This window comes from Pristis pectinata, chromosome 30 (assembly GCF_009764475.1).
Source record: "Pristis pectinata isolate sPriPec2 chromosome 30, sPriPec2.1.pri, whole genome shotgun sequence".
Classification (NCBI taxonomy): Eukaryota; Metazoa; Chordata; class Chondrichthyes; order Rhinopristiformes; family Pristidae; genus Pristis; species Pristis pectinata.
The window spans coordinates 1,129,364-1,146,537 of record NC_067434.1 but is presented as its reverse complement, the minus strand read 5'-3'; the positions used below and the strand labels follow the sequence as shown (position 1 = coordinate 1,146,537).

Sequence of the window (17,174 nt, the reverse complement as noted above, 5' to 3'; positions counted from 1 at the left end):
GAACCTGCCTCTGTTTCTGAATGCTCCTGTCTCTGTCGCTGAGTGTACCTGCCTGAACCGTATGTATATCTGGCTCAGTGCGTAATTAAGTCGTACTCCCAGAAAGCTGAAAATAGTCCTTTAATGCTGTATCCTTCTGGTTATCAGCTGTTCTCCACTGATGCCATTTTACAGCTCTTAACGCATTGCATTCCATGCCAGATATTTCAGGTCCTTATCTAATTACTTCCACAATGATGCCTCCCCCAACCCCTCTGGCTCTGCTTGGCAGACTGTGAACACTGGCTGGGTGAAAAATGGGTCAATCTCAGGTTCCCTCCACACTACTGCCTGCCTCTGCGAGTGTTCTTGCCGCCGTCTGTGGGTCTGCGTGACTATCTGTGAGTGCCACTGCCGCTGTCTCTGGGTGTCCCTGTCACTGTCAATGTGTGCCCCTGTCCCAGCCTTGTGAGCATCCCTGCCCCCGCCTTGTGAGCGTCCCTGCCCCCGTCTGTTAGTTTGCCTGCCTGTCCGCGACAGCGACAGCCCCTGCCTCTATCAGTGTGTCCCTGCATCTATCAGTGATTGCCCCTGCCTCTAGTCGTGAGTATCCCTGCGCCTGTCTGTGGCTGTCCCTGCCCCCGTCTGTGGTTGCCGCTGCCTCTGTCTGTCGGTGTGTCTGCCTCTTTATGTGGGTAATTCGGTCTGCCTGGAAGCGCCATTGTCAAATCCTTAACCAACATATACACAGAACATTCCACTCACTCTGCCTTGCTCTCCTTCAGTGATGATCGACACAGCCCCATGTTTCACAACCTGACTCATACCCTTCTCTACTAGATGTTGCCGGCAATTAATGTCATTGAAACAGGTATTTTTTTTTTTGGAAACGCATGACTGACGGGACCTTTATTTCTAAAGGAGAGAATCTGCGCCAGGTTTCTACCATTCCATGGACCGTCTGACTCTCCTTCTAGGAGGCAATGGTGCCGGTGAATTTAAGTTAAAGTCGCTTCTTGTGTACGGTTCTGGGAATCGTCATTTACCTGTGCTCTGACTCTCACACAGGCAAGTTTGGATAACTGTGACTATTTTTCATGACTGGTTCACCAACTGCTTCTGTCCTGCTGTGGAAATGTACTGTGCCAAACGTGGCATTTCCTACAAAGCATTGCTCATTCCCGATAATTCACCAAGCCACTGAATACATTTAAACGATCTTTCCAAAACCGTGATAGTGGTGTACTTGCCCAAGAAAATAACAGCCTTATTTCAACCAATGCATCAGGGTGTCATGGCAAATTTCAATATGTATTATTTCCGAAGAAATTTGAAGCAATTCGTTGACGCAACTGAAGGTTAAGGTAAACCAATAAGTCTGGAATTAGGGAAACGCAGGCCAGGTCCAACTGTTCCATGGAACGGCAGCTCTCCGTCGGCAGTTGTTGGATCAGAGAGCGGAGATCCTGCACTGTTCTTGAAGCAATCCAGCTCTTTATGCCTCTTGCACTCCGTGGGGGGGGGGGGGGGGGGGGGGGGGGGGGGGGGGAGGCGATCCCAGCTATTTTACTAATGATAAATACCCAAAAATCCAGTTTACATTCTCGCGCCTGCTGATCTCTCGAGAAGGTTAATATCGAAATGCCCCGACTGGTTCCATGTACATCCGTCCAAGTGGAGGAAGAACAAGCATATGGTGTTGGATCCAGGTGAGGGAATGACGCCACATGACGGAGGAAGTGATGTCAGACGCTGCGAGGTGACAAGCGTAAGTGACAAAAGGATGAAGATGATGGAATTTGATCGGAGAGGACTGTGTGGCGTGGAGTAAAGGGAGTGAGGTGGGAAGGGGAACTGGTGTCCCTTCCTCTGTCAATGAGTGTCGCTGTCTCTGCCTGTGCATGTCACTGACTCTCTCTGAAAGTGTCCCTTCCTCTGTCCGTGAGTATACCTCTCTCTGCCTTTAACTGTTCCTTCCTGTGTCTATATGTCCCTGCCTCTGTATGAGAGTGTCCCTGCCTCTGCCTGTGAGTGTCCCTGCCTCTGCCTGTGAGTGCCTCTGCCTCTTTCAGTGTCTCTGCTTCCTGTCTGTGAGAGTTTCTGCTTCTGTCCATGAGCGTAAGTGAGTGTCTTTATCGCAGTCTGTGAGTGTCCCTGCTTCTTTGAGTGAGTGTTCCTGTTTCTGTGTGTGAGTGCCCCTGCTTCTGCCTGTGAGTGTCCCTGCTTCTGTGTGTGTCCATGCATCTGCCTGTGCGCACTCAGCCCTGTTTTATGTAACTGTTTTCTTCAGTCTGTGAAAAATATTTCTCTGAGCTCCAGCCTTAACATGTGAGTGTTTGCTCTCTCCAGGTGTGTAACTTTACCTTTCTCTTTGTTTGCCTTCCTCTGTTTCACTCTCCATTTCAGCCAGATATTACTGCTGTCTCTTTCAGTGTGTCTGCCTGTTCCTGTGTTTGTTTGACTCAGTACGTGAGTGTGTCTATCTCCATATCTATATTTGATGCCTCTGTCATTGTACGTGTGCGATTTTCTCCCTTTATTAGTGTCAACGACTCAACTTCCTTGCCCACATCTGTGTTTGAGTGCAGTAGCCTCTGTATGTGACTGTACCTGCCTCTCCCTGTGTATGCCTCTGTATTTGCTTGTTCCTGCCTCCATAAGGGGATCACTTTCCTTTGTCTGTATGGATTTCTTGAGCAATGTGTGTGTATTTTCTGGATCTGATTGCATCAGCCACTGAACTAAATTCGCCAGCCTTTGGCTATGAATGTGCTGGCTCTCTCTGTGAATGGAGCTGCCTCTGCCTGACAGTGTCCCTGCTTCAGACTGTGAATATCCCTACCTCTCTTTGTGAGTGTCCCAGCCTCTGTCAGTCAGTGTCCCTGCCTCCATTTGTGAGTGTTCCACATCCCTCGGTGATTGTTCCTGCCTCTGATTCATTGTTCACTTGTTTTGACCGTGACGCTTCCAGCATAATTCCCCCTTCTCCTCCATATTGCCCTTCTGTGCCTGTCTGTGTATTTGTGTTTACCGTCTGTCTGTGTAAGTGCTTGCCTCTCCCTGCAACTGAACCTCTCTCTTCCTCTGACCCTGCCTGTCTGAAGCTGTTTGCATGAATGTGTGTTCCAGATGAAGAATGTGAACGTTGTTGTCTCTCTGCATGAGTAGCTGAGTACATTATCAAATGTGCATTCATCTGTCCACATGCTCTTCTGTGTGTGTGTGTGTGTGTGTGTGTGTGTGTGTGGGTGTGTGTGATTGTGTGAGTGTTTGTGTGTGATTGTGTGTGATTGTGTGCGTTTGTGTATGTGTGTCTATGTGTGTGTCTGTGAGTGTGTGTTCTTCTATTCCTTTCCTCTGTCTCTGAGCATGTCCGTCTCTTTCTGTGTTGTCCTACCAGGATGTCCGGACATACCCGCTTCTGTGGTTTTCCGATCTCTGCCTCTACCTCTTTCTCTGTTTGCTCCAGACTCTGTCTGCGACAATGTATTTCTCTCTATGGCCTGCACTCTCAGTATTTCCACCATTTTCTGCTTGTACAGATTCTCAAATGTACATTTTTTCCTCTTTACCTCACTGCGTGCTTCCCTTTCTCTCGTTCTTTGAGTTTCCCACGACTATCAGGGCTTTCTCGCTTCTCTTTCTGTGTATGCCTGCCTCTGTCTCGCACTGTCCTCTCTCTCTCTCTCTCTCTCTCTCTCTCTCTGTCTCTCTCCATCTCGCTCTTTTTTCTCCCTCTCTCTCACTTTCTCTCTCCCTTTCTGTTTCTGTGTATGTGTTGCCATTCGGCAATGGACCCGATATGAGGTGCACCCCACAGAGAGAAAGACATTTCCACTGACAGAGGATGGTACACTCAGGGGCAGTGTCAGGAAAATACAAAGAAGCAGGCAAATATCTCTTTCCCTTTGTGCCTGGTTGTCTGTGCACGTGTGCCCCACACTCTGTATGTCTCAGTCTTTCTCCGTGATTTGGTTTGACTGCATTTGACTTTGCGTGTGCCTGGCTGTGCATTTATGTCTCCCTGCCTCTGTCTGCCCGGTGACTTTACCTGCTGAGATGCTCCTTCGTGCCTGTTAAGTTGTTTCCCCACTCGAAGGTCCAGGTAATGTGCTACTCCTGCGACAGACAACTGGAAGCTCAGGGCCGATGAGGTCACGGGTGCCGACAGCCCGTCGGCCCAGAAATGCCGCTCTGGAACGTCGGATGTTTTCCGTAAGCACTGGAGGAGTGCGGGCGGTGGAGAAGGAAGGATGGAGCGAGGTCGCAGTGAGAGGTGACATTCCCCGTCACTGCTTCCACTGCGGGGAACGGCTGCTGCTCACGGTGTTCGGCAAGGGCACGGGGAAGTGCGCAGGCATCAAGTCCCTCTGAATGCCAGGTGTGCAGGAGCAGTGATTGCCACCTGTGGCACGCTGGGAGTTGTAGTTCGATAGGTGCAGGTTTGAAGAGAGCGATCCTCAGAGCTTGGAGACAAGAATGTCTCACATTATGGAAGCAGTTTTCAACAACTCACGGAACACATGTCCCATCACAGTGCATGAACGATTGTTTGGACAATAAATTATGGTTACTGTGAGGAAATCGGAAGTCAAATGCGACAGAAAAGGCAACCTTGTGTGAATAACTCAGATTATTATTCGGTTTTTATTTCCGACTGTGGCTTTGAGATGAACATTGACCCTGGACACAAAGGAGAACTCACGGCGTAAACATGCCTATGGATCAGGGGGAATTCCCAGACGGAATTTCTCAGCGCCAGCGCTGCGCTGCCCCAGTACTGCCCCTCTCTCATACCTTCACTTCTGACCGTGCACAAACCCCCAGCACCATCTCTCCTTATCGCAGAACCTCCAGCTGTGCAGATCCCCTCAGTTCTGACAATGCGGCATTTTCCCAGTACTGGAATTTTGGCAGTGGAATTGAGGTCTCCGGATAGACACTGATTCTAGATTGCACCAGTGAAAATGGTGACAAAATTAAAAATGCTCAGTACAAGATATAAGGAAATATGTGTATTCCTTAAATGGAATATTTGAATAATTATTTGAAAAATGCAGCAATAAAATGTTCTTTCGTACAACCGGTTCCAAATTAACATACGAGAGATACATTTGAAGGTTTTCTTTAACTCCACTTTTAAGACCTACCCTGTCAAAATTTCTTCCATCGGACATCACTAATTTTGGATCGGAATATCCGGGTCGATGGTGTCCCGTTAACGGGACGGAGAGGAGGAAATAATCTGAGATTTCGCATCCTTCTGATAAACCTCGGCGTCAACCTCCCATCCTCATTCCCCACACGGTGACGGGGCTCACTTCCTTGAAGCCAATCTAACCTGTAAGTTTATGAACGAAGCCCAAAAGCTGGTGGATGAGGACAAGCTCCCTGCTCAACAGCTCTCATCAAATCTACTGAAAACACGGAAGAGAAAAGCTGCACGAACTTTCGTGATTTGATGCATTTGACCCAATGACCTGGCACATTTCCCATTTCATTCAGTCACGAGTAACTTTCAACTTACCCGGAACTCTCTCCTTTACCGAACGTTTGCTCCCTGTCGCTCCATAAACACTCCACCCTTCTGGTGAAAATGTAAACATTGAAAATGCTGCCAATGTTCCGCGGGCCAAGCGGCGGCTTTCATCGTCTTTCCGAAGGGAGATAAACAAGAATGTAAAGGTGGAGCGAACGCAAAATGTACTGGAACTTTAGCTCCTGTCTTCCACCGGCGCTGCCTTACTTCCTAATTGTTTCCATAGATTTTGTTTTTATTTCATATTTCCAGCATCCGCAGGGTTTTCAATAATAAGTTTTTTTCTTTATAACACACATCTACATTTCATTGCTGAACTTGTCCAAAGATGAGGAATAACTGCGCATCCCACAGTTGTCCGCTGAAGGCGTGTCCAGCAAAGATGAAGGTGCGCTGAATTCCACTGAGCAGTTTCGCGGCAAACACTATGATAACAAAATCCGACACAGCCTTTGTGACCCCGACGTGATTCGAACACGCATCCTTCTGATCTGGAGTCAGACGCCCTGCCGTTGCGCCAAGAGGTCTGACGCGAGTCCTTATGTCATGGAAGAAACGTTGATGATTCGCCAGAGTGGAAGTGACGCACCCGCCAGAGGGAATTGATAATTGTGCAGCATTCCCGCTCTGTCACCCGGGCGTTGCCGGCTGAGCGCTTCCAATCCCTGCGTGAGACATGCCTGGGAGCCTCCTCCTCTTCATTGATCACGTCCAACCCCATACGGCGGGGACTGTCTCCTGACAGCCCTTCTCATTTTCGTCTTTGTTAGATTCTTTGAGTTGAATTTAAATCAACCCTCCTTCGCCTCCGATCCACCCTCTGAGCGCTTTATTTACCCTGATACACGGGGCTCTGGCTCACAGAGCGGTGGCTGTTTATATATCCTGGGCCCGATTTCCAGAACTTCAGCCGCCGGCCTCCCGTGTTTAAACTGACTCCCATCTCGTGCTGATAAAATACCTTGTGTGTAGCGCAGCTCTGATCCGCTCCTTCATGGCACCGTTAGAACCCGCGCCGGAGTAGGTGATGAAGTGGTGAATAAATTCACCAGAAATTGACTTCTGAAACCCGTGGAAGCACGTTGACACCTGGCCTAGATTCTGATTACTCGCCCAATAGATCAAGTTCCTCCATTTACGTCCTGTCATTTCCTGGTAAACGTCGTGTTGGATTCTCTGTTCCACGTTAACTGGTGTTCCTCTGTTCATCAGTTTGAGTAGTGCAACGGTTATCACGTTCGCTTCACACGCTGAAGGTCCCCATTTCGACCCTGGGCAGGAAATTTATCTTTGCTCCTTCTCCAGTATTTTTTCAGTGGTGTGCGTTTTCCGTCCTTTCCCATTCACCTTGACAATTGCTGTCCGAAGGTCTTGCTACAAAAACATGGAATACTCTTGCAGTTTGCAGACACTCGCTCAAACTTCTGTACCCAGCGGTGGCCGGATGAAGGACAGGACCAGTTTTGTACCGAGAATGCGGCATGAAACACAATCGCCTCCATCGTGTTCTCGCTGTGTCTGAATCTCTCGCCATTTCTCCTTCTCACCATTCTGCTCCTCGTCGGTCTGTCTCCATCTCCGTTTCTTTCTCTCTATCTACTGAGTAGACAACGATATTATTAATTCATCTGCCTTTCTATTTCTTCTTTGCCTTTCAGATTTAAAACTTCGTCTCTGTGACACAGAAAGGAACTCTGGAGACCACATGCGGACTGTGAAATGTGTGGTGCAGTTCAAACCCCTGGCCTTGGTTCTTCGGGAGGCACTTTCAATTGCGACGGGATTTCCATAAAAGTTGGCATCTGCTGAACTCTACCAATGGATTCAATCTTTTATGGATAGCGGGAACGATTTTCTTTTCTATATTTCGGCCATCAGTCTCGTGCTACAAAACCAAGCAGTTATCTGGCAGAGTGCGTTGAACATTAGGCTGTTCGGATCTGCTTCTGCGGTCCGTGAGAAACAGCGAGAAGCGTTTCTGTAGTGTAGTGGTTATCACTTTCGCCTAACACGCGTAAGGTTCCTGGTTCGAAACCAGAGAGAAATACTCTGAAATCTTTTTGCTGAAATCAAGTAACGGGAGAGGGACACAACCGGACTTTTATTCAAGTAAATGCAGCTGTTTCTCCAACCACAACCCAGAGCCGTCCCTCACCTCCTGGCCGCCGTTTCGCTGCACACAAAATGAGACATTACCCTATCCCACCTTCTTTTGAACATGGTAACGCTGTTGTCTTCCAACTTCCGCCCCCGTTGTTCTCGGTGTACGCACCTGCACGGCAACGGTTCCCTTTGGGCGCTGGACCCTGTTGCGGAAACTGTTCCAAACCCGGTCAGAAGTTACAGTGAATTAGTTTTCATGTGGTCCGTGTCCTTCGTCTTTCTGACTTGCTTTAAGTGAGACTTTATCAGAAAACGGTTCTCTCCGATGATGCTGCTGTCGTGCTGAGACTGCAACACATTCCTGTTCAGAACGTTCTCATTTCCCCACAGCGGTTTTCCGATGTAACCCCCTCAGGGCGGCCTCAACAGCACAACTTCCTCTTCCCCGCTCACTCCCTGACTCTCTCTATGCTTCCATACAGACGGAACTTTGAAGAGCAAAATTCTCTTTGTGCTTCGGCCGTTCCTACACATGCTCCATTTATAACTCCATGTACATTTGTTCCCGATGAGTCCTTCCACTGATGTCGTGGCCGGAAAGAAGAGAAATGAGGAGAGTGTGGGAGCCGGGCGACAGGGTGATCTATGGGCAGTGACCTCGGAGACACCGCCGAACTATCTGAGAGGTGCGGAGATTGATCCTGAAGAGACAGGTGGGACACAGACTGACGCGGATCTTTGCATTTTCCTGCCTTATTTTAACGTCACTGTGTACATTCCCCTGCTGAAAGAGGGCTGGATGATCGGCCAGTGTTTACTCCTTGGGCAGCAGTCGTCGAATTTCATGGACATGCAGAGTCCTTTGTCAGTGCGGAGTGGAGTGAAGACTTAGGCGGCGTGTTCCAGTGACGCCTGCCGTGGTTTATGCAGTGTAGCGGGTGTCAGGTCCGCTGCACGCGCAGAATATCCCTCCTTCGATTTTGCGTATAAATAATATTCCAGCTTTGACTCCGGACTGTGAGACGAGTGCGATTCTGATCGTTCCCATAAAGCTTTATAACAGCTGTTCAATATCCTTGCTGAAAACCTCAACAATATTATTGCAGCTTGAAAGCAGCTGATCCCGCTCATATTCCCAGGTCGGGGGTGGGGAGCGGTGGGGAGGGGGTGTGGGGAGAGGGTGTCACAAGGACGGCGCCGAAGGACACAGATCCGGCTAGCAGTTTACCCAGATATCCCCGTATTTCTGTGTCTGTAACTGCGGATCTTTTGCCATGTCTCTGTCTAACTCTTTCACACCTGGACTCCCTGTCCGCAGCTCTCTGTTCGGTTCTCTCTCCTTGTATCTCACTGCTTTTCACCTCTCATTAACCATTATGGAACACTGTCCCTCTCAGTCAGCAACAGAGTTGATACCTGACGTCGATAGAATGCACAATTTTTTGGGAGGCAAATGGTGGGCGGGGAAATTTTGTTGAGGTGCAATTTCCGCCATGATCTTGCTGAATGACGGATTATGCACGTGGTACTGAAATACCGACTCCTGTTTATTTTGTTTTGTTTCCTGAACGTCCCCGTCGCTTTTCTCTCACTGACCATTACCTCATTATTTCTGTTCCGTAAGTTTTGTACCTCGCTCAGTCACTGTTTTCCTTGCCACGTCACTGTCTCTCTCGTTATCATGGCCACTCCTTCACTTCGCCTCTCTCTCTGCCTTCTCTTTACACTGACTCTCAGACAGCACTCTCGCTGTCTTCCATTAGTGTCTCACACAGAATATAGAATGCAGGACGTCATGGACGGATTTTCTCTCTCTCTGCAGTATGAAAACCTGGCCGTACTTATGTTTACGGCAGGACGTGTTTTGCAGCGTTTGATGCTCAGCGGACAGACCCCATAGACTCATCTCCTTGTGGCACAGGCCGGAGTTTCTGACGGTTCAGCCTCCAGCCTCCTCTGGCGAAACGAAGTGGATGACCTGCAATGGAAACCTCATTGTAATACGGATGTTTTCTGTCCCTGAGGTCGGCAAGCACGGCTGGTGAATATTGGGAATGGTGACGGGTAAACAAACAAATAAACCGGAGGAGCTGTGAGAGTGTGGATGGGGTGGGAGTGTTCAGTGTCTAACGCGATGATGGTGCGATGTGAAACTGACCGCGAATAGATGAAGCTAGTTGATGGTGGGCGTTGACTTCAAGGAACGGAAAGCGGAAAGAGGACTTGAATAATTACCTCAGTTTAAAAGTAACAGAGTGAGATTGATTTTAAGTGAGGACAGAACAACAGACTGGAAGGAGACGTGGACAGGAAGGCAGAACGGCCACTGAAGTGGAAGGTGGATGTTTAGAATGAGAAGTGTGACGTGATGCGCTTTAACGGAGAGCAGAAAGAGGGACGATATGAACTGCATGGCGCAGTTCTCAGACAGGCGGTCTCAAGGTCTTCAACATTTATCTGCAACCTGGAATTGGAATCTTATTTGGTCTGGAGAAATAGGGGTGAGGCTGACCCTGACAGCGAACTCAGTAAAGGAACATATCCAGGAGACACGATATTCTACAGATGATGGAATCTGGAGTAACACACACAAAATGATGGAGGAACTCAGCAGTACAGGAAGATAATCGCCGTCGTAGGTGTATGTTAAATCCATAAGATGTATGGAAGAGCATTAGGCAATGCGGCCCATCGATTCTGCTAACAAATCAATCAAGGCTCATGTTTCCAGTCGCATTCACCCGCCTTCTCTCCGAAACCCTTAACTCCCATACAATACAGAACACAGACGTCTCTGCCGAAAATGCCCCCATTGACAGCCTCCACGACGTACTGTGGCAACGTATTCCATGGATGCGCCAGCCTCTTCATGAAGAAATTCCAACTCATCTCAGTTTTTAAGGGACGACCCTTAATTGTGAGGCTGTGCCCTCGCATCCTGGACTCGCATACCATTGAAAACGTCCTATCTACATACACTCGATCAAGGCCTTTCAGTATCTGGTAGTTTTCAATGATATCCCCCTCATCCTTTTGAACTTCAAGTAAAGGCCCACAGAAATCAATCACTTCTCATATGTTGAGCCTTGCATTGCTGAGATCATTCTTGTGAACCTCCTCTGGACCCTCTCCAGGGCCAGCACATCTTTCCTTGGATACGGGGCCCAGAATTGGTCACAATATTCCAAATGCCATCGGACCACCACCTTCGCTAACCTCAGCAGTACATCCTTGCTTTTATGTTCTGGTCCCCTCGAAATAAATGAATTTGCCTTCTTTGCTACCGACTCAACCTGCAAGTAAACTTGGAGGAAATCCTAAACTAGAAATCCCAAGTCCCTTTGCATCGCTGATTTCTGATTTTCACCCCTTTTAGAAAATATTCTACCCCTTTATTGTTCCTCCGGAAGTGCATCACCCCACACATCCCTGCGCTGTATTCCATCTGATACTTCTTTTCCTACTCTCCCAATCTGTACAAGTCCTTCTGCAGACTTCATGCCTCTGCGACGTATTGCTCTACTTATCTTGGTATTGGCTGCAGACTTGGCTACAATGTCAGCAGTTGCTTCATCCAGATCATTTGTATATAAAGAGAAAAATATTTTGTCGCAACATTGGCCCCTGCGGAACTTCATTAGTCACCAGCAGCCATCCTGAAAAGGTCCCCTTTTTCCACACTCCCTGACTTCTGCCTGTCAGCCAATCTTCTGTTCGTAAATATAATGAGAAATGTGACGTTATACACTTAAACAGAAATCAGAAAGAAGGACAACATAAACTGTTTAACACAATTCTGAGACCGGCGGTCACATGATCTTCAACAATTCCCTGCAACCTGGAACTGGAATCTCATCTGGATTGAAGGTTTCATTGGTGGGAAAAGGAAGGTTGAAGCTGACCTGGAGCGAACTCAGCAAAGGAAGATATGCTGAAATAAATGACAGTTTTTCTGGGGTAGTTTGGCAACCTAAATTAAAACCCGAGCTTTGTGGTTTATATTTCAAAATATAATGCACAATTTACAAAGTACAGAGGCATAAAGGAAAAGTGTTGAAACCATGACCGATAGGAATAAGTATGGACTTTATTGTATCGATTAAAATACGCACATTTTTGCAAGCAAAGATCATATCGGCCTTGGGATTGGGAACGATTTGTATTTCTTTTAAACGGGATCAAAAAACGTAATTGGCATATAAATGTATTTCACGTGAATCATCGTGTGGGACATCAGAGAAGATCGCATCAATTCTCGAGACGCAAGAACAGACCAGGGGGCCGAGAGGTTAAGGCGATGGACTGCTAATCCATTGGACTTTGCACGCATGGCTTCTAATCCCATCCTCGTCGTGAGCTTCCGGTTTGTCCAACGGGGTGTTGTTCCCCTTTTTACAAAAATAATTCTGAGACTCAATTTTTCACTGTCACACAAGTTGTTGTGGGTTTTATTTCCGAAGAAGAAAGTCCGCACTTAGAGTTTCTCACTCCACGTCAAGTAAGCGAGAGACGATTCCCATCCATTGGACCTCTGCATGCCCCGGAGTAAACTGTGCTTCAGGACAGTACGTTCCAAAGTTAAACAAAGGAAAAAACATTTCACTGAAGCGTATTGAACTATGAACCAGAGAATATTGGAGATGTTCAATCGTTCGATGTCTTCCCAGAAATTCAGTTTTGTTGTACTGTCGATTCATACCAATGAAGGTAGAGACGCGAACGGAGTCGGAGTGTGTGGGAGTGAACAGGAAAAGGATGGGGTGAAGTACCAACCGTGACAATGAATGCAGTGGTGGGGCCGGAGGGCCGAATGGTTACCCGGCTCACTTCTTCTTCTGTTGTCGTTGTTCTTCCTTGCTCACTTCAAATAACTTGGAACCGTCTCCATCGTTACTGAATTCAGGGCCGCTGGATGAACGTGACTATTTTGGAGGAATTTGCCAGGTTTACCTGTATCAACGTTGCCTGCTCGTATGTTGTTTCTGCAACCACAAGCGTTGCAGCAATATCTAACTGGGTGATGGACACAAAGAGTCCCTCCGAGGGACCGACGGACTCCATGTGAATATGAAGGTTACGTGACCATAACATCAGATAATAATTGGGCAATAATCACCTGAATAAAGTTAAATTTGCAAATTGGAAACCTTAATTGTTACGCGACAAGGACGCGTCCAACGCCTGAAACACTGGAGGAAAGACACGCTGGATATATTTAATGTCCTGCCTCTACCAATACCGTCGCCAGAGAAGTTCAGAGATTCATCAAGTTCACATTTATTTTAATTGTCAAACCATATCTCTCATCTGGTGACAATGTTATAGTAGGCGATTCAGAACGAGCATTCTGAATTAGGAGTAAGTGAATGAGGGGGTGACAACGAGCTAATTATGGAGTCTCGGCCACATGTAATGTGTTATTTATCGTGGTGTTGGGAACCTGGGCCCTGAGTACATGATCGGCGTAACACAGGTGAGGCAAACCAGGGGAAGAATGTGGTGCTTTAGGTGACCCACAGAGAAGGGAAGATGATGTCTGCCTCAAGTAGTCCGCTCCACTTACAATTAGGTTCGACCCTGAAACGTCTCACTGCAGGCTTCTCACCAAACTAGCATGACCACATTTTGTCCGTCTGCTGGAAGGGACGAGACAGACCACATGATCCTTCTAAATTCTGAGTCGTGAAGAAAACTGCGCCCCGTCTGCGAATTCTCTGATATCCGTCGCCAGCACATTCTACGTGTTGAAACACTTCAAACCGGGCAATTCTCTGTGTGCCATAAAAATGCCTCCCATCTCCTTTTCACTTCCTGGCAGGACCCCAAACCCAGCATCATGTCTGATGCTTTTTCCTCGGTTCCTGAAAAGAATGGACTGTGTGGCCTTATGGATAAAGCTCCTGCCGTCGGTATTTCATGTGACGTCATCAGAAGTATTCAGGTTCGACTCCTGTCACGTTCGGTTTTTCCAACCTCAAGTGTTTTCATCCATCTGCCTCTCTTTACACGTACAGCAAGCATTTTCGTCAGCTGGTGTAAATCCTCATGTGAAGGCCGAGTGTCACGTGCTTCACAAAACCTGGAAAACAAAACAATTCAACAGTGTTTCCGCCCAGGATTGAACTGGGGACCTTTCGCGTGTAAAGCGAACGTGATAACCACTACACCACAGAAACCACGAGAGGCGGCCAACACTTAATCTACTTTGCTGCGCTGCTGAGCACCGAGAGAGGCTGTTGTATCGTCGTGAATTGGACCCTCTTCTTCCCCAAGCAACAAAGACTGGCCCATCATTGATCTCCTCTTTCAGTCGGGGAATGTGCACTGTGCTGTACAAATAATGCAGGGAAATACAACATCTCTGTCACTATGGCTTCCATCAGTCTCCTCAGGATGACCGTCCACACCTCATGCATAACTCGCCGGTGTCTCTGACATTTCGGTCCACAGATTTGCTCTTTGCCAGTCTCCGACATTCACTTCACTTCCCCCTCACCTCTGCGACGACGTCAATGGGACATGTGGCGGATAAATTTGTGGAAGACATGGACAGCTCTTGGAGGGGCTACGCGTGAGTTGTTGGGACTTCGAGTCTTCGAGTCATGGGGCATGACGATAGACCATCCGACCCACAGAGTCCGCACTGACTGTCAGGCGCACAACCACTCTGAGCTTTAATTAATCCCATTTTATTTTCCACATTTCAATCGATTTTTTTCCAGCCTCAAGCCCTCCGATACGCACCAGGGGCATTAAATAGTGGATAATTCAGCTACTTGTGGCAAAAGGAACATGCTATTTCCAGCGGCATATTTAACATGCGAGCCTGTGTCTCATCGGGGAGCAGAAAGCTGTGCATGTTGCACCAGCACCGTGCCTGTCTGATCAAAACCGACGTCGGATACTCACAGATTCAAAACGAAAACTTGTTGCAGTGCTCAGCATGTCAGCATAATGGACGGAGAGGTCCTCTCCTCAAAGAGGACTTGGTGAAGCTGGTCAGAAAATACATCACATGGGACAAGTGAGAACTAATTTATAGTTCTGTCCAGGAACGGAATCGTCCCCACTGCGGGTTTCCTATTTTCAATGTGTAAAGTAACAAAGGCGATTTCCATTGTAGATCGTTCGTCGTCCAGATGACACACTGCTTCGTTGCGCTGACCTTGAGTTGCAACGGCAGCAGCACTGACCTGGAAAAGTACACGAGGTCGACTCACACCCGTATCTTGAAAGCTGCGCTTTCGATTTGTCCTCACAGTGTTTGCGGCTCGGTGGCTGCGGAACTCAGCGACGCTCGCCGTTGGTTGACACATCCCACTTCACACGGTGTCGCTGATCAGCTGTAAAATTTACAACCCTTTTTCGTTGTTTTTTCGAAATCTCTGAACTGTCACCTTCAACAGAGAAATCCTGATGGAGCATTGCGATGGAGTTATGACTGTCTTGCTTTAACTTTGCGCTGACCAGCTCAGTGGACCGCTTTATTATTGTTTATTTTCTCATTCAGAAAGCCGACGAAAGCCGATGAAAGCCGCCCACTGGCCCGATGGACATTGGCATCAATTTTTCTGTTCACATTTCCCTTAAATTACGGAACACTTGAGCAAGGATACGGATCAGCCGTTTAATAAAGGAGAAAGATACGGGAATATGAGAAGGGAACAAAGGGTGAATTAAAAGGGGAAATGTCTCCGTTTAATGCAGAGCTAAATGCAGCAAAGTTGAGAGATTTTAATAACATTTCTCTTCAATGCCGTAAAGAGGGTTGAATGTTGGAGGGCAAACAATTGACATCGTCACCCTGTCTCATTAGCTAAGTTTATGAATGAAATCACCAAATGACTTTAAGTAAGCGAGCGTCATTCAATATATTGGGAATGTGGATAATAAGCTGTGCCGAGAACAGTAGCTATATCGGAGAAATGACGTACAGCACATTAACGGGGCTCCACTTGACAGACTGAATGCTATTCAATGGCAGCATGTGTGCTGAGTTGGAAGTAGAACAGGTTTTCTGGAAAGGTCAAGGGGACGGAGCTTTCGATTCCAAGGTCAGGTCGGAGAAATTTAGCTGTGACTGTCCTCCCAACGAGCAGCTTCTCGAATAGCACAGGAGAAAATTGGAAATTTGGCAGTGGTGGGATTCGAACCCACGTCCCCTCAGAGACTGGAGCCTAAATCCAGCGCCTTAGACCGCTCGGCCACACTACCACTGATCAGCTTAACATATGATCTCCAGTTCGTTGCTTTCGAGTCTGCACTTTCTACAATGCATGGAAGCTCACTTCGAGAAACAAAATGAACACTGTGAGAAAGGACAGTAAGAGAGAGATAGTGAGCGAGAGAGAATCAGCAAAAATGTATCGGCACTCTAAGGTTGTCCGTGTCACTTTGGATTTAAAGACGGGGTTTTGTTCCTCTCTAAATTCGGTTGTGCATTGGCACATTTCTGATGCAAGCAATCACGATGCTTCGTAGTTGGTCCGCCACAGAGGCTGGTTGTGCCTTATGGCCACATACAAGAGGCTGGTTGTGCCTTATGGCCACATACTTTTATGCAATGAGATGAATCAAAAGGGCTGGTGAACGGATGCTGAACAGGAAATGGGCGCGTCAGTTATTTGTGAAGCGTGGTTTCAAGGAAGGGAGGACTGGCAGCTCAGAGTCTTTGTTGATTGGATTCCAGTGAAGACGGGACGTAGGAAAGAAAAGTATTGTGTCAATGGGATAAACAAACAATCTTGGCCATGAGAAGGAACAAAACGTTAAACCACCAAGAGGTGAGACTACGCGGGTTGAAAGGAAGAACAAAACTGGGCCAATAACCGCGGTACTGGTAGCAAATAAAACAAAAACAATATCCCGAAGCAGCTGGAATACCAATGTTGTGGACAGGTTTCTGACCTTTCAAAAGAGGAACAGGTAATAGGCGGAAGGTCAACTCCCCAAACGTTAGCTCGTTTCATCAGAATGAGTCCCGTAACAGAGGAATGGTCAAATGACCAGCGATGAAACAGACTGTGCTTAAACCCTCCAGAGTTCGACAGATATGGGATGATCTCATTACCTCCGTGCCTTCTGCCGGCGTTTGTTGATGCTTTTTCCGGAAACAGGTCCAGCACGTGATGAAGGAATGGTCTCTTCAGCTGCGATTGTAAACATTCTTTTGTTCAGACCGACAGCAGTGAAGCTTTGCAGCGTTTCTAATTTAAACACAGACAATCAACAGGATATCTTACACGGACAGAAATGAAAAGTAACGTCTCGCTTTAGTCGTCATTCCGTCGCACAGGAAACAACCACCAAAACCACACGTTCTCCTGGTGAGGATCGAACTTACAGCCTCGTCATTTCACCATCGCGAACTGCTATTGAAGTATTACGCGCTAACCGATTGCGCCACTAGGGCTCCACAGGATCAATCGATGGATTTAAACATCAGGAAAAGATGATCAGAAAGAAGCCCGTTCTGACGAAATGGTGGGACGGCAGGTTGTTTTTTTTTTGCTGCAGAAAAGATTGAAGTGCATTTTTACTCACGAATAGCTTC

The 17,174-nt window shown here is 47.5% G+C and overlaps 2 non-coding genes across 2 annotated transcripts; both read right to left on the bottom strand.

The window, feature by feature from the left end:
- Window positions 1–13,724: 13,724 nt before the first annotated feature.
- trnav-uac (transfer RNA valine (anticodon UAC)) lies at window positions 13,725–13,797 on the bottom strand. The gene has a single exon. It is a non-coding gene; the product is annotated as a tRNA-Val (tRNA).
- A 1,956-nt stretch (window positions 13,798–15,753) lies between these two features.
- Window positions 15,754–15,835, bottom strand: trnal-uag (transfer RNA leucine (anticodon UAG)). The gene has a single exon. It is a non-coding gene; the product is annotated as a tRNA-Leu (tRNA).
- Between the last annotated feature and the right edge of the window lie 1,339 nt (window positions 15,836–17,174).